The 27504-nt window shown below is 37.8% G+C and overlaps 1 protein-coding gene across 1 annotated transcript in view; it reads right to left on the bottom strand.

Moving 5' to 3' along the window:
• LOC150099804 (sodium channel protein para-like) overlaps window positions 1-27504 on the bottom strand; it is a 1646355-nt gene that overhangs the window by 592288 nt on the left and 1026563 nt on the right. The window lies entirely within an intron of this gene.

Below are 27504 nucleotides of genomic sequence, written 5' to 3'. Positions count from 1 at the left end.
GAGTGGGTTGGTGGGATTGTTGGTGAATGTATCTGCCTGTATGGGTGGGTTTTCTATATACTGAAAAAACCAAGGTTCCATCAGGCTGGGGGGTGACTAGTGTGTCTAAGAAAGGAAGGCATTTGTTTTTCTCTTCTTCCAGGGTGAACTTGATTCTGGGGTTGATTGTTTAAGTGTGTTAGGAAGGAGAGGAGTGCATCAGAGCCATGTGGCCAAATAGCGAACACATCATCAACATAGCAAACCCATACGGTTGGTTTTTGTAGGGCAGAATTTAAGGCATTCTCTTCAAAAGGCTTCATATAAAAGTTGGCCAAGGAAGGAGAAAGTGGAGAACCCATGGCTGTCCCCCTCTATTTGTTTGTGGACTTTTCCTTGCCAAACAAAATAGCCTGAGTTCATTGTGAACTGAAATAGGGCTGTGATATCGGGAGGAAATTTAGCTTGAATTAGCTCTAAGGATTCATTGAGTGGGACATTTGTGAATAGGGAGGAGACATCAAAACTGACAATAATAATAATAATAATAATAAATTATTATTATTATTATATCTCCATGGAGTCAGTAGACTCATCGCAGGAGACCCAAACTAGCAAAACAATATCTCTCATATCTCTTCTTGAATTTATATACAGATGAAGAGCTCACAACTAAGTCAGGCAATGAATTCCACTCATTCACCACCCTCCAGGAAAAAAAAAAAAATTGTTCTGACACCCTTGTTAACCACACTCTTCTTTAATTTCCATCTTTAATGTTTCTATCATATCCCCTCTTCTCTGCCTATCAATCAACCTCTGCAATCCACAAGCTCTCAATCTATCAATGTAGGGAGCATTTTTTACATCACTTACCAACTTGGTCACTCTTCTCTGAACCCTCTCCATAGCTTCCTCATCTCCAAGGAATCCAGGTGACCAGACCTGAGCACAGTAATTCAAATGTGGAAGTATCGACGCTTTATAAAGGGGAATAATAACCTCTTTATCTCTGGATGTCAGTGTGTTCCTCAATAACCAAGTAATCTTATGTGCAGTCTTGGACACCTTAGCAATGTGTCCTCTGAACTTCATCTCCCTATCTAACAACACCACCTAAGTCCCTAGCCTCATCAATCTCTTGGAGTACCTTTCCATCAATGTAGTACACAGCTGGTAATCTTTTAATCCCAAAATGCATGACTTTACACTTTTCCACATTGAACTGACATCCATTATCTTTTGCCCATTTTACCAGCTTATTTAAATCATCCTGCAAACTTTCAACATCAGCTTGATTTTTTATTGCGCTACCCAACTTTGCATCATCAGCAAACAACTGAATATCTCCCTTTAAGCCGTTTCCTATATCATTTATATACAAATTAAACAACATTGGCCCAAGCACAGAGCCACACCACTGGTCACCTGCCTCATTCTGGACTCGGCTCCTCCATACACCACCTTATGGTATCTCTCCCTGAGCCATTCTCCTATCCATATCACCAATTTAGTATCCATTCCCATCTGCTCCAATTTGCGTAACAGTGTTCTATGGGGTATCCTGTCAAAAGCTTTAGCAAAATCCAGAAGTACCACTGTGTAGCCAGCTCCTTTGTCCAACTCAGATGTCATTCTATTATGAAAAGTTAATAGATTGCTAAGGCAGGATCTACCTTTAACAAAACCATGTTGGCCTGTATAGAGTATCATATCCTGATCCACCCATTCTTGAATTTTGTCTTTAACCAACTTTTCCAATACTTTTACCACTACTCCTGAGATGGTGATTGGTCTGTAATTAACTATCACAGTTTTAGAGCCACCCTTATGCAAAGGAACCACTTTGCCTAACTTCCACTCCCTAGGGACCATTATGTCAGTGTGTTTGAGTGTAAGGTTTCCTATGCTGGCTTTGAAGTGTGCTGTTTTTTTTATGTGTGAAGGTGTGTTGCCAGTATAGTGTGTGAGGGCTTTGGCCAAATGTTTAGCTAGTTTGTATGTGGGGGAATCAATGCCATCCACTATGGTATGTAATGGCACATTTTCTTTATTTATTTTTGGGAGTCCATACATACAGGAGGGGGGGGGCATGGAGTTAAACGGTTTTAATTTGTTAGTGACTTCAACAGGCCAAGAAGTGACCTTCATAAGGAGCCTGTGGAGTTTTCTAATTTGTGAGTTGGTGGGATTGTACTCGATAGAGAGGTAAGTAGCCTGATCTATCAATAGAGCATTCAGCTTACCTGTTTAATCCTTTTGGTTAAGTAATACAGTGGCGTTCCCTTTATCCGCTTTGGTGATTATTATTTCCTTGTTTTTCTTGAATTCTTGCAGAGATTTAATTTCCTTATTGGGCATGTTGGTTTTTGGTGGTTTTGCTTTGGTCAGAACACAAGCCACATCCAGTCTAATATCGTTGGTGATGTGGTTTGGAAGGTGTCGTATCCTGCATTCACTTTGTATCATAATGTCTTCAGTAGGTATTCTTCTTGGGCGCAATAGTAAAGTTGTGGCCATGTGAGAGAGCGTCGAGTGCTTCAGGTTTCAAACTAATTGACGAAAGGTTGACTACTGCATCAGTAGAAAGTTGTGGTTTGGAGTTCGAGTGTTTTTTTATTTAGTAAGAATGTATAACCAACGTCTAAGCTTTTCCACGAGAACTAATGCCAGGAGTATCTGGAATAAAGGATATGAATTAGTAACGCTGATAGCTGTTTTAATTATGCTTGTGACATAAGACTGAACGATAAATGCGCGTAAACACAAGAAAGATATTTAATTAACCAAATATTTCGGTCTGGAAATAGCAGACCATCTTCAGTGGTATTACAAGAACAGTTTTAAAAAATACAAGCTAGAATACTAACAGTAGATCGTTAAAAATAGAACATGCCTCGTGATATTATATCACTAAGTATTAAGTATAAAACGGAACATTTTGAAGTAGAGACATGATTGAAAAAAAAAAAAAATTAATGAGTAATCTTGATTAGACTTTCCCAGATTTTTCCTGAATTTACCTGAATCGTAATGACTGTATATCTATATCAAAAATATGGGAAAGTCTAATCAAAATTACTCATTAATTTTTTTTAATTTTTTAATTTTTATTATTTTTTTTTTCAATCATGTCTCTACTTCAAAATGTTCCGTTTTTATACCTAATACTTAGTGATATAACATCACGCAGCGTGTTCTATTTTTAACGATCTATTGTTAGTATTCTAGCTTGTATTTTTTAAAACTGTTCTTGTAATACCACTGAAGATGGTCTGCTATTTCCAGACCGAAATATTTGGTTAATTAAATATCTTTCTTATGTTTATGTGCATTTATCATTAATGCTGATAGCATCAGCCTGGTCAAAGATTATTGGGATCTCTGAGACGTGGTTGAAGGAAGATGATATAATAACAGGAAAAGAAGTAGCAAGGTACAGCATTTTTCTGCAGGATAAGAAGGGAAAATGCAGTAGTAGAGTACTGCATATGATAAGTGATGACTTATGTCCTCTAAAAAAGGAGGCTTTGGAAGGCAGTGACACTAATGGTTTTGATAGCATATATATACTGTGATGTAGAGGTGGGCAAGACAGGATATTTAATGGGGTGTTGCTACAAGACAAGGAACACAGAGGGTGAGGAGCAGGTGATGTTTAGGCAGTTGAGTTTGGGAAATGCAAGAAGAATGATAGTTATGGGGGATTTTAACTACAGCAGTATAATCAGGGGAAGAGGAAAATGCATGTAGTGAAAAGGGAATGGAATTCTAGAATTCTTGAGGGACAAATGTCTTAGACAACATATAACAGAGGGAACAAGAGGTTCAAGAGTTTTGGATTAATAATAATAATAACTGATAATAACTGAGATGACATCTCTCCCCCCAGTTGGAGAGAGTGACCATGTGGTTTTGACTTGGAAGATGAACATGTCTGTTCATCTTCCAAAGAACAAAGAAAAGGGAACATATGTGGAATTATAAGGCAGGTGATTATAATAGTCTTATATATCAACTTGAGGCAGTTCCATGGAGTGCAGAATTGGAAGGCCACAATATCGAAAATGCTTGGGAAATGATGAAGGAATATTTGTTAGCAGCAATAGTAAGCTGTATTTGATGAGTGAAGAAGAGGACACAATTTGGTGTAAAGTGGATGACAAACAATATCAAACAGGAACTGCAGGTGAAAAAGAGATTATAGAAGAGATATAAGCAGAGGAGTAGAGAGCAGGTGTATGAAGAATATAAGACTAAGGCCAAGAGAATGAACTGGTATGGTGAGGAAGGCAAAACTGGAATATGAGAAGAGATTGGCACTAAGATCCAAAGAAAATGCTATGGAGATTTTTAGCTATGTGGCCAGGAGGAGGAGAAATGATTGTGAAAGAATGACAATGTGGGATAAAAATGGGAATAGAGTGACTGATGCAGAGGACATAGTGGAGTTGTTCATTTAACACTTTATTAGAGTATTTTCTTCCTGGAGAAGTAATTTTTAATACTAGAGGGATAAGGTAGGTTCGAGGTTTAGAGGTGCAAGAGGAGAGTTTGTTCCAAATACTGAGTACTCTGGATGTCAGTAGAGCTGTGGGATGTGATGGTATTTCATCATGGGTTTTGAGAGAATGTGCTAAAGAACTGACAGCTCTGTTGACCTCGGTTTTCAATGAAAGTCTGGCTACAGGAGAGATACCCAAGGAATGGAAGGAAGGTAAGATAATGCCATTGCATAAGAGTGGTAGCAGACTGAAAGTGTCTAATTATACGCCAGTTTATGTTTCATCAGTAGTTGTTAAGGTCTTGGAAAAATTAGTGAGGGACCATATACAGTGTTGTGCAGACGAGGGTAATGTTTATTTGTGAGCATCAACATGGATTTGTTAAGGGGCGCTCTTGCTTTAGTAATATGATTGCCCTCTATAATAAAGGGACAAGAGCAATTGATGACGGAAAGGCATATACTGCCAATTTTTTGGATTTTGCAAAGTCATTTGACAGAGTTCCACATGATAATTTGATACTTACGTTGCAGCACATGAGTTTAGATGTCAGGCTAGTAAACTGGATTCAGGATTGGCTGACTGATAGGCAGAGAGTTGTGTATGGTGGAGCAATATCAAGGAGGTAGAAGGTTACAATGGGTTCCACAGGGCTCAGTATTGAGACCTGTATTGTTTAACCTTTATATCAATTACATTGCAGGGGGACATTCAGTTGTTTGCTGATGATGTGAAGCTGGGAAGGGTTATCAGTAATAGTGCAGATGTAACAGCCCTGCAAGAGGATTTGAATAAACTAGACAGATGGAATAATGAATGGGAGGCTGCATACTCTATTGGAGGAGCTGTACTGGTGGAAGTAGGGGAGACAAGAGATCTGAGGGTGATGATTGACAGAAAACTGAAATTCAGGGAACATATTGCAAAGGTGATGAAGGTAACCCAGAGGATTGCTGGAATACTGAGAAGACTGCTGACTTGCAGAGATAAAAGACTTATCATTCCATTGTATAAGACCCTGATTAGATCACAGTTAGACTATTATTCTGAAATTTGGTCCCCAGGATTTGAAGGGGATAAATTAACCACGGAAAGGGTATAGATGTGGATAAGAAAGATGGTTTCAGGATTCTACAATGTTAGTTATGAGGATCAGCATAGGGAATGTGGACTGCAGAGTTTGGTGGATAGAAGAAGGAGAGGTGATATGATCGAGAGTTTTAAACTGTTGAGAGGCAGTTACAGGGTTGACAGTGGGGAGTTCTTTCACTTGGTGGAACAGTGGGAAGGAGCAATGACAAGAGGCCATCCCTGGAAGTTATGAAAGGAAACTGTGAGCAAGAGGGTAAGGAGTAGTTTCTTTGAGTGGAGGGTGGTTGAACTGTGGAATACATTGCCTGATGGAGTAGTGAGAGCAAGAACGCTCAATGAGTTCAAGGAGTAGTATGATAGACTGTGTTTCCTAGGATGGACCTCCCACGATGAGTTTCTTGACTCCATGGAGGCCTGAATAATAATAATAATAATAATATGGATAATTATTATTATCCATATTGATCTTTTCATTTAGTTCCATCTCAGCATCCAGAGAATTAATGAATATATAATAACTCACCAAAGTGATTACTTAATAATTTATTTATTGTGTATTTATTTCTTTCTTATCATCCATAATTACTAAGGTTATTCTTCTATGGTCATATTTCATTGCATGCAGCAACAGAATTTTCTTGGATTTCCTTAAAATTGTTTAGTTAACTTTTCATGGTCTGACTTTTCTTTATTCACAATGGCTGTAACTCTACTGGCTTGTTATTTACACAGCTCCTGACTCTAGTATCATGTCAAGATTTTTAAAGATGAAAAATCATAACACTTCCACATGAGATTCGCTAATTTTGTTAGCCATTTCTTGAAATGAAAATTGAGTTCTAAACATCATCATCATGTGGTACCTCCAAGGACTTGTTATGAGGGAGTCCAATCTACAAAATCCACTGTCTCCAATAATTAATGCTATTATGTAAGCAAAATGGTATTATTCACCATCTAATGCCCACAAATAGTATCTTTAAATTGCATGCATTTCCCTAGCCAACTTGACCATATGTGGAATGAAAAAATCTGAGTTTCTTAGAGGGAGAAAAAACTCGACCATTTTTGAATTATAAATATTCTTCTCATACCGCAATGGAGATTAAACTTATTTTTTTCTAAACCCAAGATTTTGTTGCTAGCCTGCATCACAAGTGTACTGGAACGATAATAGGGTAACAATAGACAAATCAAATTTTTGTGATAAATTTCACTACTAGTGAAGTACCCATGGGTGTTTGTTTTGGAGCCATTATTGTTTATCTTGTAAGCTAATGAGACAGTTTTAACTGAAGATATATATAGTTGTTTGTCATTGATGCAAATTTGGAAAGAGCCATGTGGAACAGAGCAGATGATGTAGCCTTGCAGGAGGATCTCAATGGACTACGGAAGCGAGATGTCAGTTGAATTTTTCAAAGTGAAAGGTCTTAAAATTTGGTAGGGAAGGTTGGGATAAAAAATATAATTAATGGGGAAATTCTGAAGGAGATGTAAGATATGAGAGATTTGAGAGTGATGGTGGACAGTCTTGAAATTTAGAAGTCACATTCCTAAAATTGTAAGAACATTACAATGGGTTATGACAATGATGAGGAGGACCCTGACACAGAAGCAAAGAGGTCAAAGTTTTTTTGTAGCAGGCATACTGGGTGCAGATTTGGTTATCCAATTTTCATGGGGATGAGGACATATTACAGAGAGTTCAGAGAAGGTTCACTAAGGTTCATGGATCTCTTGCAATGATCTTTTGACTCATTGTGAGAAGTCTGTAATAATAATAATAATAATAATTTCATATTTCTAATTAAAAAATTCTAGTTGAGGCTATTAGAATAGCTGAGTGAAATCTGAGAGATGTCCTTATTAATGAATAATGTTTCAACTTTTCATATATTATGAAAAGTTAGGTGAAATCTTGACTTGCCATTATGTCTGAAGTGGCTGAAACATACTGACATGCTGAATGAGAATCATTTTTTTTTGGATAAGAGAAGAAACTCCATCCTCCTTGGTTTGTGAGTAATCTTGCTAATTACTAGAATCAGATATGAGGAGATGAGAAGTGAAAAGAGTTAATGGGAGAAGGAGAAGTATAACTCAGAAAATATCAGGATTCTGGAATGTTTATTGGGAGGAGTGATTGAGGTAATACCACTTGTGGAGCCATGAAAAGATGAGAAAATTATTGCTATGACAAATAACCTTGTGGAATTATGTCAGATTAATATGGAGTACAATTATTCAAAGTGAAAGAAGGAGGAGGAAGGCAGCATCCATAAATATTATTTTTTTTAAACTTGAAAGACAGTAGTTGAGTGGAATACATTAAAAGAAAGGCATGGATAGGCTTACTTGTTGATTCACAGTATATATTATTTTTCTCTCTTGGTATTGTTTTTTAGACGTGCAGTTTCATAGTATATTAGCCTCCAAGCCTCCATAGAGTCAGAAGACTCATTGCAGAGATGGAACACTCACATACCACAACAACTACCATCATACCTTGCCCTGAAAACATTCATCTTTGGAGCATTAACCACCCACTCCAGCAATGCACTCCACTCATTCATTACTTGCCATGCAATAAACCTTTTCACTTCCTTACTCATATGACATTTGTAGACTTTCCAGGGAAGGCCTCTGTTTTCCCCATCACCCTTTCAATAATTTACATGTATCTATTTGGAGGATTTATCAAAACAACCTATATGTCTCAATCATATCACCTCTTGCCCTCCTGTATCCCAAATTCTGAAGATTGTATTCCCTTAACCTATCCCTATAACTCCCTGTTCCAGAGTCCTGAGATAGTTTTAGTTATTTGCAGGCACACTCTCCAATGTTTTCTAATCACCGATATAGCCAAATCTGTGCACAGAATTCCAAATTAGGCCTGATAAATGCTTTATACAGTGGAATTATCACAAGTTCTTTTTTGGGTAACTCTTACAAATTTCACAATATATCTCACTGAACTTCAGTTTCCTATCCACCAAGATCTCCAGATCCCTCACTTCTTCCACCTGCTGAATAGTTCCTTCAATATGATAAACCCCATTCCATCTTCTCTGGCTAAAATGCATTAACTTTAGACTTCTCATTTTTCAATCCAAAACACCAACCTATTTAAATTCTCTTGCAATAACATCACTTCCTGACATTGCTCCTCCTTATTTAGCATCACTAGTAATCAGCTAAACATCTTATCTCATGCTTTGAATTATAACACTGATATTATTTAACTTAAGGGATATTATATCCCATATTGTTTCTCAGCCGAATAAGAAACTCAAAGAGTTTCATGCCGAATATAGAAACTATATATAAAGTTTGGCGATTCCAAGCATAAGCAAATACCTGGATAGTGCAGCACCTTACCCTTGAAGGTAGTGCAAGCTGAGGCAACTCATGTATAGGGTGGCGCAAGCTCCGATCACTATTCTTGATATTTACCCATAATGTGAACTTAACTCCTAGGAGCCGTATTATTATTATTATTAAATATTATTATTATTAAACAAGACTTCTGGAGTCAAAGACTCATCTGGGAGGTCCTTTTATCACACACACATCTCATCATACCGTGTCTTAAACACACTCAAACTCCTTGCAGACACCACACTCTCAGGCAAGGCATTCCAATCATTCGCAACTCTGCACGAAAAAAACCTGCCTCTCACTCCCCTACTCACACCCTCTTTATACAGTTTCCAGGGATGACCTCTGGTTCTCCCACTATTCTCTGTAGAACTTCTCCACCATTGATCTTATAACAACCCCTTACCAACTTGTAGGTCTCTATCATCTCTCCACTAGACTCTGCAAATTACATCTTCTCAATCTTTCCTCATACTCAACATTCCAGAGGTCAGAAACTACCGTAGTCAGTCGCCTTTGGACCCTTTCCAACATCTCTTCATCCTTCTGAAAACCCGGTGACCGAAGCTGGGCACAATAGTCCATGTGTGGCCTAATCAAGGCCTTATACAATGGAACAGGAACCGCCCTACATCTACACGTCAGTATCCTCCACATCATTCCTAGAAGTCTTTGTGTTGTCTTCACAATTTTGGCGATGTGTCCCCTAAATTTTAGATCCTTATCCACTATCACCCCCAGATCTCTTATTTCCTCCACTTCCAACAATATACTCTCACCAAGCATAAATTCTGCATCCCATCTTTGTTTTCCAAATTTTAAAACCTTACATTTTGCAACATTGAACTCACATCCCCATCTGCTTGCCCAATCACTCAATCTATTCAAGTCCTCTTGCAAGGTCAACAACATCTTCACTACTCTTTATGGTTCGTCCCAACTTTGCATCATCTGCAAACAACTGATTATCTCCATCCAAACCCTCGCCAGTATCATTTTATGTTCAACATTATGAGAAAAGGTCACTACCCAGACCGGTTTTGACCTTTTTTGAGGTCTCATCAGTGAGTAGGTAGACCTAGTTAATAACAAGTTTGTAGCAAACAGAACTTACATCCCTTCTATGAGAATTGCCAAGAGATGTCCTATTAAATTATTAATAATAACGAAGAGCCAAAGGTTTCAATTCGGCGACATGAACTTATTTAAGTTAAGGGATATTATATACCATATTGTTTCTTAGCCGAATAAGAAACTCAAAGAGTTTCATGCCAAATATAGAAACTATATATAAAGTTCGGCGATTCCAAGCGTAAGCAAATACCTGGATAGTGCAGCACCTGACTCTTGAAGGTAGTGCAAGCTGAGGCAACTCATGTAAAGGGTGGAGCAAGCTCTTTATATATAAACTTTATATATAGTTTCTATATTCGGCATGAAACTCTTTGAGTTTCTTATTCGGCTAAGAAACAATATGGAATATAATATCCCTTAACTTAAATAAGTTCATGTCGCCGAATTGAAGCCTTTGGCTCTTCATTATTATTAACACTGATATATAAATTAAACAACAGTAGTGACAGAGCAGAACACAGTGCTTACCACTCAAAAAAGGGAATGCACAAAATTTCTGCATAGAGAATGTATAATTTACAGTTGATAATTTTTTTAACATATTTTAAAAAAATTATATGATAAATCATATTTATTTATTTTATTTAGTAATTTCCCTGATGGCTCCACTACAATATTATTCTAATCCAATCAATCTAATCTGCTTATCTTCAACTTAATACTTTAATTAGCTACATTTTGTCTACACTATGTTAGTGAACTGATGCTGACATCAGCAAGTTTCAGAGGCAGGTTTGTGTACAGTGTCTACTGTATGTACAGTACAGTCACTTGAACTCATGCTAAAAGTTAGATTTATATAGCACCATAGATTTAAGCAAATTCATTTAGTGCTCTCAATTTTACAGGTTATAGATAGATTATTATTATTATTATTATTATTATTTAGACCTCCAAGGAGTCAAAAGACTCTTTGAGGAAGGTCTTTTGTAGGTAACACAAAGTCTATCAAGACTCATCGTGGGAGGTCCCTTCTAGGAAACACAAAGTCTATCACACCACTATTTAAACTCATTGACCATTCTTGCTCTCAACATGCATTCCACGGTTCAACCCCCCCCCCCCCCAAAGGGGGGGGGTTGAACCGTGCAAAGAAACCACTCCTCACCCTATTGCTTACAGTTTCCTTTCATAACTTCCAGAGATGGCCCCTTGTCACTCCTTTCCACTGTTTAACCAAGCAAAAGAACTCCCCAGTGTCAACCCTGTAACCACTCTCAACAGTTTAAAAGTCTCAATCATATCACCTCTCCTTCTTCTAGCCACCAAACTCTGCAGTCCACATTCCCTCAGCCAGTCATCATAACTAACATTGTACAGTCCTGAAACAATCTTTGTTATCTGCCTTTGTACCCTTTCCACAGTTAATTTATCCCCTTCAAATCCTGTGGACCAAATCTGAGAACAATAGACTAAGTGGGTCTGATCAGGGTCTAATACAACGAAATGATAACTCTTTTATCTCTTTAGGTTAGCATCCCTCTCATTATTGCAGCAATCCTCTGTGTTAACTTCACCACCTTTACAATATGTCCCTTAAATTTCAGGTTTATATCAATCATCAACCCCAGATCTCTTGCTTGTCTCCCCTATTTCCTCCAGTATAGCTCCTCCAATAGAGTATGCAGTGTCCCATCGATGTGTCCCAAACCTCAAGACCTTACATTTTGCTGCATGAAACCGACTCCCATTCGCTTGCCCATCTGTCTAGGCTTATTCAAATCCTCTTGCAGGGCGACCAGATCTGCACTATTATTAATCCTTCCCAGCTTCACATCATCTGCAAACAACTGAATATCCCCCTTGCAATCCACTGGCAATGTCATTGTTATAAAGGTTAAACAATATAGGTCCCAGTACTGAGCCCTGTGGGATCCCACTTGTAACACCCTGCCTACTTGAAACTGCCCCACCATACACAACTCTCTGATACCTATTGGACAGCCAATCCTGAATCAAGTTGACCAACCTGACATCCAAACCATGTGCTACAACTTAAATATCAGCTTATCATGTGGCACCCTGTCAAATGCTTTAGCTAAATCCAAGAAAATGGCAGTATATGCCTTTCCCTCATCTACTGCTCTTGTAACTTTATTATAAAGGGCTAGCATATGTGTGTTTCAGGTGATGAGAGTGATATCGTTGTTGAAAGTCAGAATGTAGAAAATAGTGATATTTGTGAAGTAGTTCCAGATAGCTGTGAGAGTGGCGTTGAAAGTGAGAATGATGGTAAAAATATAGAACAAATGAAATGACTTAACGGATAATAAAAATGATGAAATAGATGCAATGAGTGAGATCGCACAGTTGCACGGAGCAATACATAGGGCGAATCGGCAGCTGGAGCATTGGAAAAAATGTTTACCAAACATACCAACTAATAAATGGCAAAAGTATGATAACAAAATAAGAGTATGATAGTGAGTGTAAACAAAATGAAAGAGAGTGTTGTATAGAGATTCTTTAGTAAGAGGTGTGATAGTTGAGAGTTTAACAAAATCGTACCAACCTGGTGCGAACATTAAGGATGTTAGCGAGTCTATTATAGAGAAAAAGCAGAGGGTGGAGAGATATCAGAGAGTGGTTTATTCAGGAGTAGAGTCCCAAAGATGGCCTGTGACTAGTGGTGTGCCTCATCGTTCTGTTCTTGGACCACTACTGTTCAATTTGTTCATTAACAATATAAGAAAGGATCTGAGAGGAACTGTTCATTTGTTTGCTGATGATGCAAAGTTGGGTAGAGCAATTGTGAGTGCACAGGATGTCAAAATTTTGCAGGATGATTTGGATAGTTTGGAGGACCGAGCTATGTAGAATAGAGAATGGAATTTCTTTAATTCTAGAAATTCCATTCCGTTTTTGCTATATGCATCTTTCTCTCTCCAATTTATACTGCTGTAATTAAATATAAGGTTATGCATTTTGGGGTAAAAAGATTAGCAGTAGTATATCACATTGGTGGAACTGTACTCCAGGAGATTGATGAGGCCAGGAATTTGGAAGAGTTGGTGGATAGGGAGTTGAAGGGGGGGCACATCGCAAAAGTGGCTAAATCACTTAAATATAATGAAGCCTGTTGGCTCTTTATATTTAAGTAACTTAATGGGTGCACCTTTTTGGATAACTCATATAGCAGAGTATATAAGTTCTTTACGCTATACCCTTTGGTATTAATAATTTGGTCTAGCTACTCACTGATGAAGCCTCAATAAAGGCTGAAACCGGTCTGGGTAGTGACCTCCCTACCATAATGTAATAACAGCATACATTTCCTAGGAAATGTGTTTTTACATTATGGTAAATACCAAAGAATAGTGATCAGAACTTTCCCCACCTTTGCAACAAGTTGCCCGTGTTTGTACTACGTTCTAGGACTACTTGCATTCAGCTCACGCTAGTATTCGCTGATACTTTTATAGTTTTTTATACTATATTCGGCATGAAACTCTCTGATTCAATCTTTGAGTTTCTTATTCAGTTTTAAAACAATGTGGGATCTAATATCCCCTTAATTTAATTAGTGGCTAAATCAGCTCATCAAATCACTTAGTTGCCGAAAAATACTTTAACAAGCAGAGACAAACAGATTATTATTCCTCTGTATTGATCCTTGATAACACCCCCCATCTAGACTACTGTGCCCAGATATGGGTGCCAGGGTTTCTTCTTGATGGGGAGGAGGTGGAGAGGATCCAGAGACAAGTGACCAAGATGATAGCAGGGCTATGGAATGAACCTTATGAGAATAGGTTGAAGATTTGTGGTTTGCAGAAATTGGTTGATAGGCAGAAAAGAGGTGATATGATTGAGACATTCAAATTATTGAAGGGTTTCTATAAGATTAATTCAGAAGATATTTTTGAGAATAGGATTGGTGGTGGGAGGACTAGGGGCCATATATAAAAGCTGGACAAGAGTGTGGTTAGCAAGGGCGTTAGACTAGGTTTTTTACTTGGTGAATGAGTGGAATAAGCTGCCAGAGTCTGTTGTGAGTGCCATGATTGTAAATGAGATCAAGGCGAAGTATGATAGATACTATGTGAATGTCGAATAGTTGTTCTTGACATGATGTTAGAGCCTCCCTCGATGAGTCTATGGACTCCTTGGAATTTCTCGTAATAATAATATTACTAAAACAAGAGAGCCCCTTCACAAATCCATTTTGACTCTCACAGATAACATTACCCTCATCTGCCCAATGCTATATACGGTCCCCAACTAATTAATTGAAGATCTTAACTACTGATGACACACAAACTGGCCTATAATTAGACACTTCCAGTCTACTACTGCCCTTATGCAATGGCACTATCTCACCTTCCCTCCATTCCCTGGGCACCTTTCCCGTAGCCAAACTTTCATTGAAAAGCCAGGACAAAGGAGCTGTCAGCTTTTTAGCACATTCTCTCAAAACTTGTGGTGAAATACCATCTATTCCCATAGCTTTACTGTCATCCAGAGTACTCAATATTTGGAACATGCTCTACTCCTGCACCTCTAAACCTTGAACCTGCCCTATCCCTCTAATATTAAAACATTCTTCTCCATCATTAATTTTTTTTTGAATCTTAGGGCCAATCTCTTCGCATATTCCAGTTTCATCTTCCTTACATACCAGTCACTCTCCTGGCCTGTGTCTTATATTCTTCATGCATCTGCACTTCACCTGTCTCCTTATATCTCTTTCTTAGCCTCTTTTTCGCATGCAGTTCCTGTTTAATGTTGTTTGTCATCCACTTTACTCCAAATTGTGTCCTCTTCTTCACTTGTGGAATATAGCTTACTCTTGCTGCTAACAAATATTCCTTCACAATTTCCCAAGCACTAATGATATCCCGGCCTTCCAATTTCAATAATGATTTTGAAAGCATTCAGTTTGAATGCTTTCAAAATCATTATTGTCTCTGCCTTCCAAAGCCTCCACTCTCAGAGAACATAAGTCGTCACTTATCATAAGCAGTACTCCACCACCACGTTTTCCCTTCCTATCCTGCCGAAAAATGATGTACTCTACTACTTCTATTCCTGTTATTATATCCTCTTCTGTCAACCATGTCTCAGAGATCCGAATAATCTTTGACCTTCCATGAAACTTCCCCAAGAAGATGTCTAAGACTATTATAACAATCTGCTTTATAATTCCACATACGTTCCAGTCTCTTTGATACTGCTGCATGTCTATTCATCTTCCAAATCAAAACCACATGGTCACTCTCTCTAACAGGTGGGAGAGATGTATGCTCAGTTATTATCAACTCTTCTGATGCTATGACCAAATTCAAAACTCTTGTTCCCTCTATTACATGTTGCCTAAGACATTTGGCCCTCAAGAAATCTAGAAATTCCATTCCCTTTTTGCTATATGCATCTTTCTCTCCCCAATTTATGCTGTAGTTAAAATCTCCCATAACAGTCATACTTCTTGCACTTACCAAGCTCAACTGTCTAAACATCTCCTGGACCCCACCCTTTGTGCTCCTTGGTTTGTAGCAACACACTACTAAATATCCTGTCTTGCCCACCTCTACCTCACACCATATGCTTTCAAAATCATTAGTGTCTCTGCCTTCCAAAGCCTTAGAGAACATAAGTCATCACTTATCATAAGCAGTACTCCACCACCATGTTTTCCCTTCCTATCCTGCCAAAAAATGATGTACCCTACTACTGCTATTCCTGTTATTATATCCTCTTCTGTCAACCACATCTCAGAGATCCGAATAATCTTTGACCAGGCCGATGCTATCAGTGTCACTAATTCATAATCCTTTATTCTGGATACTCCCAACATCAGTATAAAGTCATTATCTTTCCTCTCTGAGTCTTCTTTCTTACAACCTTAAGCAAGAATCTCATATCTCTCGCTGCCCAATTTACATTACCTCTCAAGTCATTTGTTCCTACTATCACAATCATCTCATCCACCCTTTCACCCCACTTAATTCCCAAAAAAATGCCTATGTTTCTATACCCAGCATTATCCCCTCTAAACTCCACTTGGCTCAGCATGTCATGCCCCTTCTCCCAAGTACCCATTTCCACAAGAGGCCACCCCTGCTACCATCCACCTTGGGTGTTCTAGTTTTCCTGCATTGACACACCGATTTGTTCAGAACAGCAATCTCTCCAGATGATTACGTCCTTCCTCATTTAAGTGCAAGTAGTCCCTCACATACAATTTCTCTCTCTGTCCTCAAATGCCCTCCAAGCATCCACATATTCCAATCCTCTCTTCTGACACATTCTAGCTATTATGTTATTCAATATTACTGCTCTTCTGCTGAACTCATCACTATCATATCTAGGCAACATGCACGCTATCTTTCCTCTCTGCGTCTTCTTTCGTACAACCTCAAGCAAGAATCGCATATCTCTCCCTGCCCTATTTACATTACCTATCAAGTCATTTGTGCCTATCATCGCATCCACCATTTCACTAGACTAGACGAAAAAATTCACAAGAAAAGATCCAGTTTGCAGAACAAAAAAAAATCATCTTTCATCGGGACAATGCACCTGCCCACAAAGATGTTTTGGTAATGGGAAAATTAAGGTATCTGCACTATGAATTGTTGGAACATCCACCCTATTCCCCAGATTTGGCTCCCTCTGACTTCTATCTCTTTCTATTACTAAAACTCTTCCTTGCTAGTCAGCATTTTTCTTCGAATCAAGAGGTGATTGCAGCTGTAGAGGGGTATTTTGCAGATCTTACTGAGAACCACTACAGGGACGGGATAATGGCACTGGAGCATCGCTGGAATAAATGTATTAGTCAATGGGGATTATGCTGAAAAATAAAAATCGTTTTGAAATAATAAATTTGATTTTTCATTGGTAGGCCGAGACTTTTCAGACCACCCTCATATGTTCACTTTTCTTTGATACTCCTGCATGTCTATTCATCTTCCAAGTCAAAACCACATGGTCACTCTCTCTCTCCAAAACGGGAGTGAGGGGATGTCATCTCAGTTATTATGAGCTCTTCTGATGCTATAACCTAATCCAAGACTCTTGAACTTCTTGCTCCCTATATTACATGTTGCCTAAGACATCTTCCTCAAGAATTCTAGAAATTCCATTCCCTTGTTACTACATGCATTTTCTTCTTTCCAACTTATACCTGTAGTTAAAATCTCCCATAACAATCATGCTTCTTGCACTTGCCAAGCTCAACTGCCTAAACATCACTTGCTCCCCACCCTCTGTGCTCCTTGGCTTGTAGCAACATCACACTAAATATCCTGTCTTTCCCACCGCTATCTCACACCATATGCTTTCAAAATCATTAGTCTCACTGCCTTCCAAAGCCCCCACTCTTATACAACATTATGGAATAAGCTTAAGGACAGGGGTGCACTGGCCATATGTGCAATGTGTGCGATGCACACAGCCACCAGGATAGTAAAGGCACCCAAGATTTGGTATGATATTTTAAATAAAGTGAATTTTGTCAGCAGAATACTGCAGTCTTCATCTATGAATCTTCAACTTGCTTTAGATGCATTGAATGAGCTAAATCAATTTTTAAATGATTATAGGTCTGATGAAACTTTCAAAGAAATTGTAGAAAGCTCAAAATTAATTGCAGCAAAATTTGACGCAGAATCTGTAAGACAACACAATTTGATTACGAACATGAAAATATAGTAGATCCTGAAATTTCATTTAAAGTATTTTTTTTTTCTCTGCATAATAGATCAAACATTACAATCTTTGTAGGAAAGATTTACTTTATTAAAAGAACATATGAATTCATTTAAGTTTTTGTATTTGTTAAGTACTTCACAAAATAAAGAATATTTATTATCTTTTTGTAAAAAGTTACGACAAAAATTAACTAAGAATCATTCAGACATTGACGCAGATGATTTATGGGAAGAAATTTTACACTGTCAACCATTTATTTCTAATTTTAAAAACATATATATCAGATAATTCAATATATTTATTCAGACGACTTAATCACAGTTTATCCAAACTTTACAATTGCTCTTCAGATTCTTTTGTCATTACCGGTATCTGTAGCATCTGCAGACCGGTCCTTTTCTAAACTTATTAAAAACTACTTGCACTCCACAATGGTATACGATAGACTTTTAAATCTTGCCATTATATCAATAGAGTCAGATATTTTAGATCAACTTGATATACATGATATTATTCGAGAATTTTCATTAATGAAAACTAGAAAAGTTCAATTCACAAACTGATTTTTCTTTCTGTTAAAATATTTATTTAACTATTTCTTTACCCAATTATGTTTAATATGTTCCTATTTTATATACTTGTAAGTTACTATTATTTATTTATTTTATTATTTATTTACTTTATTTTTTCCAAATTATTTTTGTTGTTTTTGTATCCTTATATGTTTATTGTTTTTTATACCTTTTTTTTTTTTTTTTGTAATTTCTGCTTTTTGTTCAATAAACTTATAATTAACATATTTCGTATTTCATTTTTACTCACTGATACGTTTTTATAAAGTGATTTTTTATTGGGGAGGGATGGGTATAGGGGTGCCTACCTAAAGTTTTGCACACAGGCGTCAGACACTACTGGCATGCCCCTGAGGAGTAAGTATTTAGGTTGCGCCTATAAACATAATTATGTTGCATATTAGAAGATCATTTAACAATTATGTTTTTGTCGATTTTAGGCTTATCAAATTAAGAGTTTGTAGCTTGTGATTTTTGCTATTGTGAACACAAGCTACCATATACATTGAGTCTCAGGCTGAAAACTTGTACAGTAGATAGATGTTTTTCATGCACTCATGTGTGGCAAAAATTAGAGGGGAGATTACTGTTCTGTCTTCCACCGTATCATCTTTCTAAACACATCATAATCGTCACCTCTATGTTTCTTTTCCTGCAGCAACACTTTACTAAATATCTAAATTCATGCTTGCCTCAACTTCATACCAAATGGCCTCAGAGCCATTATCACTACTGCTTTCTTCAAGTTGAAATTTATTAATTCATTAAATTTTTATTTATTTTTTTATTAATGGTTTTGAGTCAGTACTGTGTGAGGTGGAGGTTGATAGGAAGAAATATTTAGTTGGATGTTGCTATAAACCAGGCATGGACAACCTTTCCTAGTTCGGGGGCCAAATTATCATTCTGTCTCCGAGTCAAGGGTCAGACCAAATTATTAAATAAAATAAATTAATATTAAATGAATTAAAACAAGTTGCTACTTCATATTTCATTTATTTATAATATAATGCTTTGGTATAAAACTCTACATAAATTTTATAATATAATGAACGACATAACAATTTAATGTGAAGATTGGCCTTGTATTTCAACTACGAGACTATCAATATCGACGTTAATATTACTAACGGATAATCGCATAGAATTTTCGAGGTTTTCGTCCGTTATTCTTGTCTGAATTTTTGATTTATTGTATTTAATCTTCGAAAAATACTGTTCACACATATATGTGCTGCCGAAAAGACAAATGATTTTTCTTGAAAAGGTGCGTATATTAGTATATTTTTCTTCCACCAATAAAATTTATAAAAATCCGTCAAAGCAAAGTTGTTAGTTTTTGATTTTAGCACTAAATCCGCCTGAAGCTCAATATGTTCCATCTGTAAGTTTTCTGGCACATTATTTACATCAGCATCCATCGGATGAGCAAATATAGCGAATGTAGAGTCTTTGTTTTTGAAGTCGGCAAACCTTGTATCAAATTGCTCTATTAGTGCCTTCAGTTCATCTCCATAACAATTATAAGGGATATTTTTATGAGTTGTTAGAGTAGGAAAATTATAACAATTTTTAGCTCTTATCCAACTTTCCAACAATCTTAGTTTATTACAAAAAGCTTTAACATATCCATGCAGTTCATGAACCAATTCTCCTTGTTTTTGCAATTTAAGATTCAGTTCGTTTAGGTATCCAGTGACATCTAGTCCACAAAATGTCTCTTCAAGTTGTAGTCTTTGTTGATGGATACAGATTCATTGCACAGCAAACATTTATTCAGAATAAAATAATAATCCTCCATCCAGTTGTCTTGAAATTGACGATTCTCTGCATCTACTTTTTTTTTTGCAACAACGCCTGACATTGTCCCAAATTTATAAGCAATATTCAGAACTGTCAAACAAAACTGTCTTCTGCACCGCAGGCACCAAACAGAACATAACATCAATGCAGGCACTGAACAAAGCACCACACCAATGCATGTACCGAACTGACACGTTGTAACATGTTGACACACAACATGTGTTTTGCACAAGTCATATGACGTCAGCTTAATGTGAGTTAGTAGAACACACCATGTTTTCTCCCACTATGAATCAGACAAACTTCGCTGAAATAGATTAGGGATGGATCAAAAGAAGTAGAGGGCCGGATCTGGCTCGCATGCCGGGGATTGCCCATGTGCTATAAACCATGGAATGTGGAGGGTTGTGAGGAAGAAATGTATAAGCAATATGGATTAGTAAACAAGGGAAAGGCAATTATTATGGAGTGATTTTAATTCTGGTAGTACAGACTGGAATGAAGAAATAGCATTTGAGAATAAAGGAAATTAATTTCTAGAGTTGTTCTTGAGAGACAACTATCTCAGACAATATGTGCAGGAGGGTACATAAGGATCGAGAGTTTTTGATCTCATCATTTCATCAGAGGATGCGATTGAGAGTGGAGTTTTGCACTTTCCTTTAGTTGGTAAGAGTGATCGTCAAATAATCACCTGAGTTGTGACTACCTATACGAAGACCTCAACAAGGAAAGAATATATGCGGAATTACAAGGCTGGTGATTACAAAAAGTTTGGGAGACAGCTTGCAACTATAGCATGGTATGAGGTGTTAAAAAGGAGGGAGACAAATGCTGCGTGGGAACTGATCAAAAGGTATTTAACAACATCGATGTGTGGATGTATTCCAAATGTCAAAAGACTGAATAAAGTATGTCAAATGGAAAAAACAAAGGAATTAAGCACAAAATTTGGAAGAAGGAGATACCTTGGAGGCACACAGGATGAATAATTCTAGCAATCAAATACATGTGGAATATAAAGAACAGTCAGGAAGGTGACTCAGTTGGTAAGAAGACCAAAACTATAGGTTACACTCTGGTCAGCATGTAACCTTATAATGAAGAACTTATGGAGACAAAAACATGTGCTTCGGTAATTACTTGACTTATAATTAAGAAAATAATACACAATGTTTCAACTTCTGTATTGAGTTTATCATCAGGAAAACACACATATCAACAGGATACAAGCTGCATGACACTACACAAAAAGTAAGGTAACTCTAAATGCTCCATTAATCATTTACCCTAGCCTGACCTCTTGTGGGGAAAAAATACTAAATAAAAGAAACTTTATATATATATCAGCATAATAATACACAGATGATTATTAAAAAAATATAGTGGAACTACATTCAACTATTCCTATAGTTCTGTCATTATTATTATTATTATTTCAGGCAACTCCAAGGAGTCGACAGACTCATCGAGGGAGGCCCTAACATCATGTCAAGAACAACTATTCGACATTCACACAGTATCTATCATACCTCACCTTGAGTTCATTCATGGTCATAGCACTCACAACAGAATCTGGGAGTTTATTCCACTCATTCACCACTCTCCAAGTAAAAAACCTAGCTCTAACACCCCTGCTAACCACATTCTTGCCCAACTTCCATGTATGGCCCCTAGTCCTCCCACCACCAGTCCTATTCTCGAAAATATCTTCTGGATTAATCCTATAGAAACCCTTCAGTAATTTGAATTGTCTCAATCATATCACCCCTTTTCTGCCTATCAACCAATTTTTGCAACCCACAAATCTTCAACCTGTTCTCATAAGGCTCATTCAACAGACCTGCGATCATCTTGGTCACTTGTCTCTGGATCCTCTCCATCTCCTCCCCATCAAGAAGAAACCCTGGCAGCCATATCTGGGCACAATAGTCCAGATGGGGTCTTATCAAGGCTTGATATAGTGGAACAATAACTTGTTTGTCTCTGCTTGTTAAAGTATTTTTCAGCAACCAAGTAATTTGATGAGCTGATTTAGCCACTTTTGCAATGTGCCCCCTAAATTTCAACTCCCTATCCACCAACACTCCTAAATCCCTGGCCTCATCAATCTCATGGAGTACAGTTCCACCAATGTGATATACTGCTGCTAATCTTTTCACTCCAAAATGCATAACCGTACACTTTGCCACATTAAATTGACATCCATTTTCCCTAGCCTAGTCCTCCAAACTATCCAAATCATCCTGCAAAATTTTGATCCTGTGCACTCACAATTTATCTACCCAACTTTGCATCATCAGCAAACAAGGGAACACTTCCTCTCAGATCCTTTCCTATATCGTTAATGAACAAATTGAAAAGTAGTGGTCCAAGAATAGAACCCTGCGGCACACCACTAGTCACAAGCCGTCTTTTGGACTCCACGCCTGAATAAACCACTCTCTGATATCTCTCCATCAACCACCCTTCTATCCATCTCACCAACCCTGTATCCATCCCCATTTGCTCCAGTTTACTGATTAGAGTTCCATGTGGTATCCTGTCAAAGGCCTTGGCAAAGTCCAGTAGAATCACTGTAAACCCATTACCCTTATCCAGTTCAGCCATCACTGTGTTATAAAACGTGAGCAAGTTACTGAGGCATGATCTCCCCTTCACAAAACCATGTTGTCCCCCATACAGTATCCCATTTTCATCTATCCAATCCTGTATTCTTCTCTTGACTAATTTCTCCAAGATCTTAACAACGATTCCTGATATGCTAATCGGTCGGTAATTTACAACAGCAGTCTTGGAAGCTCCTTTATGCAGTTGAAGACAGGTTCTCCAGATTTTTAGAATTATTAATCCATCATTCTTGTTTAGATTCAGATGATGTTTCAGCATCTCCCAGGCTATTTTGTACTTTCTTTCAAACCACGTTTTGGTGCAGTGTAGGCACTTGGTGCCTTTTCGGTTGTTTCTGTGACATGTTTGAAATGCATAGTATGACAGGCCTGTTTAACCATAGTAGAGGAATTTAATGGGGCGTTTATGTTTCTTCTTTCCTTATTGGGATGGTGCACCCTGTTGTCCCTATGTACAAAGAAGTGTTATAATGCTCACAATTCTACACCATGACGAAAGCACCAACACCAAATTTTATAATGCATGTGCATATCATGCAGTGAAAGCTGTAAAATTATATGGCCTAATTATAAAACTGAAATAACTGGATGATAAAAGTAGAAGAAAAAAAAAATATATATATGTATACACTAATTTGAAAGAATTCAACAGACACCATACTGTGAGGAAAAAACAGCCATGGTGTACACCATAATAAAATGTAGGACCTCCTTTTGCTACAAGGACTGCAGCAATCCTACAGGACATACTTTCCACAAGCCTATGATAGCAATCAATGGGAATTTGGACCATTCTTTCTGTAGGGATGTAATGAAGTTTTGGCTGTTGTGGGCCAGACATTCCTTGACCTCACTCAATGCTCCAGTTCATGCTGTAGATGTTCAATAGTGTTGAGATCAGGGTTCTGTGCAAGCCAGTTAAATGTGGTGAGGTTTATGTCCAAAAACCTTACAGTTCCAGCAGCAGCAGCCTTATGACATGGTGCATTGTCTTGCTGAAAGAGGCAATAGTCAGTTCCATAAACATGCCATAAAGTAAGAATCATTGCATTGTCCAGAATGTTCAGATACTTCTCAGAGTTCAGTCTTCATGCCACCACAAACAGAGGTCTGAGGCCAAACCAGGAAAAACAGGACCATACCATCACACCACTACTTCCAAATTTCATAGTTCAGATTATGCACTCTGGTAAAAGAGGTTCATTAGGCATCTGTCACACCCATACATATTCATCTGCTCATATTCATTTGTCACTCCATGTCCAGACTTCCAAGGTTCCACCTCTCACTGCACATGCTCTTTGCATGTTTGTGCAGGTAATGCTGCACGAACTGCAATATACTGCTTGCATATTGCAGTTTTACCATGAAAACCCATGTTCTGAGCCTCGGTTCTGAATGTTTTTTGTGCAGATTCATGTTCCAGTCGAATGCCTAAAACTCCACATTCAGCATGCCAGTCAATGAATGGTGGTGTTTTTACATATTATCCTTTATAGCACCCTATAGTAACATTCAGTGAGTGTAGTGGGTTGTTCACTGTGGTTGTTCACCTCTCAGAATGGGATCACTGATTATTGATGTAGGATGGCCCAATTTGCAAACAATTTGCTGAGCAGATATGCCTGCAACATAGCATCCTATCGCAATGCCTCTTTCAAACTCCGTTAGTTCCTTTCTCTCAGCCATTTCACCCACACATGGTTGTACTGACTTGGGAATATCATATTCCACCAATTTGTACCAGCTGCAAACACATGACTTGTTACATGGAACGATGCACCTTATTCATAGGGATGTCCGTTGATGTCTTTATATATCTTATCTCAATATATATGTGTTTGTGTGTGTCTGTGTCTACAGAGTCTTTCAAATTAAAGTACTATTCAGAGCAATCTGTAGAGAGAATCAATAGACAAAATGCCCTCAACTGGGTACCCTAATTAGGTCATGAAGAAGAGATTTTGACAATAAAAGACTGATAGAGGAAATATGACACTGTGAGTTAAAAAAAAAATGCGAATTTTGCATACCATGTTAGCTCTAAGGCAGTCACAAGTTGCAAACATCTGATAAACGTTTACATTAACATTTCTCGCATACATGGAGGTAGACAAGGATTGGCCTTGGAACATCCTATGGAGTGATAAAGTGCTTTTCATGTTTGTGGAACAATAAACACTTAAAACTGCTCCATCTGTCCTACAAAGAATCCCTGTTCGTTTCAACAAATTCCCTTACATTTACTAATGGTTATACACCGAAGTGATTTGAATTAGGGATAGTTGCTACCTAGTAATGTGTTGGATCCCTCTAGCCCTGTTAACACCCCCCACATGACCAAGCAAGGAATCCAGAAGTTTGCAAAAATGTTTCACAGGTATGGCAACCATGCATCTTAAAGAGCTGTCCACAGCTCTTTAAGATGCATTCACTCAAGTTTGAGTGTGATGGGACATGGGCCCCAAGCATTCTGCTTGTTAGTATCCTAAAGATTTTCGATGGGATTTAAATTGGGGCTTCATAGGGTTGGTACCATATACTCAGTCTCCCATCAGTGCTATGAAGTTTAAATTGCAATTCATCCCTCCAGGCTACATGTCGCCAATTTTCAACTGTCCAGTTTCTATGTTTTAGCTCAGGCAAAGTATTCACAGCCCAGAGTCATGCAGTTAGAAGTGGGACTCTTGTAGGTCAGATGCTCCCGAAGCTGAGATTGTGAAGTGAATGTGCATGGTTCTTACACTGACTTTCTGGCTGGAACCCCTTGTTCAGATGGAAGATTGATTTGGATAATGTCTGGCCTCTATTGGTCTGTACAATGCCAGTCAGATGATGAAGCCCACAATTATTCAAGGCTGGTTGTCCTTTGCGGTTTTGTTCAAGTGCTTGTTTTTTTTGCTGGAATTTTCATATTCCCAGAACACTCTTGAAACTGTCGTATGAGAAAATCCAATTCGTTTCGTAGCTTGAGTGACCCACCCGTCAGGCTCCCATGATCTGTGCTCTGTCAAATGCATCATCCCATGCCTTTCTCATTATGTTTCTTCCAACAAATGCAATGCTGACAGCTAAATATAACCACGGTTTTGGCCACCCATGCATGCAAATGCAGGAGTTGTGGAACAGAATTTCCATAGTATCTCCTATCCTAAATTTAATGGAACTTCAGTGTATTTATGTAGTGTTCTATTTATTCTTACTGATATACCACTAATGTATGTTATGGCTATGACATTTGTCTAATCTTTTTTGCTTTCAATAGCATTTTTGTACAGTATCTTGTGAATTGTTTTTTTATTGTAGCCTTTTTTTTTTTTTTTTTTATAAATGTTTGGGTAATAATATCTTTCTCTTTGTTCAGCACATGCTCATCAGAGCAAATTGTTAAGGCTCTATGTTTGAGGGTGCTGCTGACTATTACTTTTTTTTTTTTTACTATAGTATGAACAGAAATTTTCAAATCAGGCCAAGAAAAACCCCAGAGAGTATTTCATATATGTGTGGCAAGTAGAAGGAAAATTGATTATGGTAAGATGGTGTTAATGGATGAACATAGTAGGACGGTTACTGTTGTAGAAGACATTGTTGAGGTATTCAGTGATCAGTTTATAAGGGTGTTTCATCCTCATCAGGGTGGAATCATGAGGAACTTAAGTGTTGAGTACATAGGAGAGGATAGCTCAATTGTGAGTAAGTAGGAGGTACTTGAGGAAATAAATAACTGATGTTAATAAGGCAATGGGATTTGATGACATATCACAATCTCTCTTAAGGGAATGTTCTAGGGAATTGGCATGCCTGTTTAATAAGACACTCTTATAACGCATGTTTGAAAGGTTGTGGAAAGAAGAGAAAAATGTTCCACTTCATAAAGGTGGTGATAAGGCTGAGAATACAAATCATAGACCAATCTGTAAGGAGTTGTAATGAAGGCACTATACAGATTAGTGTGAAGTAGGATACGGAAATAGGTTGATAACAGCAGTATTTTCTGTGGTTATCAGCATGGATTTGTTAAAGGGAGATCATGTTTTATTAACTTACTTATGTACTATATATATAACCAAGTGACAAATACCTTGGACAGGGGACATGCATATACAGTGATATACTTAGATTTTGCAAAAGCTTTTGATAGAATGCCACATGACAAATAAACGGAAAGAAATGGGATTGGATAACAGACTAGGGAGTTGGCTATCAGACAAGTATCAGAACGGTGTGTGGGTAGTGCAATGTCCTTAAGAACATTGTACCGCCCATAGAAGTTGAAGGAGGGTCATTAGTGGTGTGCCACAGCAGCCTGTATTGGGGCCATTGTGTTCAATTTGTATAATAATGTGTGGCACACATATATAGGCTTATATATGTGGATAGGATTGTATAATAATGATACTGCGATGGGTTTAACTGGTGATATGGGGTCCGCAATGCACAGTCAAGCAGATGCTATAGCCTTACAGGAAGACTTGAATAGATTGTTATGAATGGGCAGGTAAATGTAACTGTCAGTTCAATGTTGCAAAGTGTAAGGTTTCAAATTTGGTAAGCAATGTTGGGATGCAAATTATACACTTAGTAGGGAAATTTTAAAGGAGGTAGAGGATATGAGAGATCTTGGAGTGTTGGTGGACAAGGACCTGAAATTCAAGGGCGACATTGCACAAGTTGTGAAGTCATCACATCAGATAATGGCAATCATGCAGAGACCCTGATGTGCAGAAATAAAAAGGTTAATATTCTAGTGTA

This window comes from Typopeltis vanoorti, chromosome 14, assembly GCF_054136105.1.
Source record: "Typopeltis vanoorti isolate ZY-2024b chromosome 14, IOZ_Tvanoo_1.0, whole genome shotgun sequence".
Lineage (NCBI taxonomy): Eukaryota > Metazoa > Arthropoda > Arachnida > Uropygi > Thelyphonidae > Typopeltis > Typopeltis vanoorti.
The sequence above is the reverse complement of the archived record's forward strand: the minus strand, read 5'-3'. Positions and strand labels throughout refer to the sequence as shown.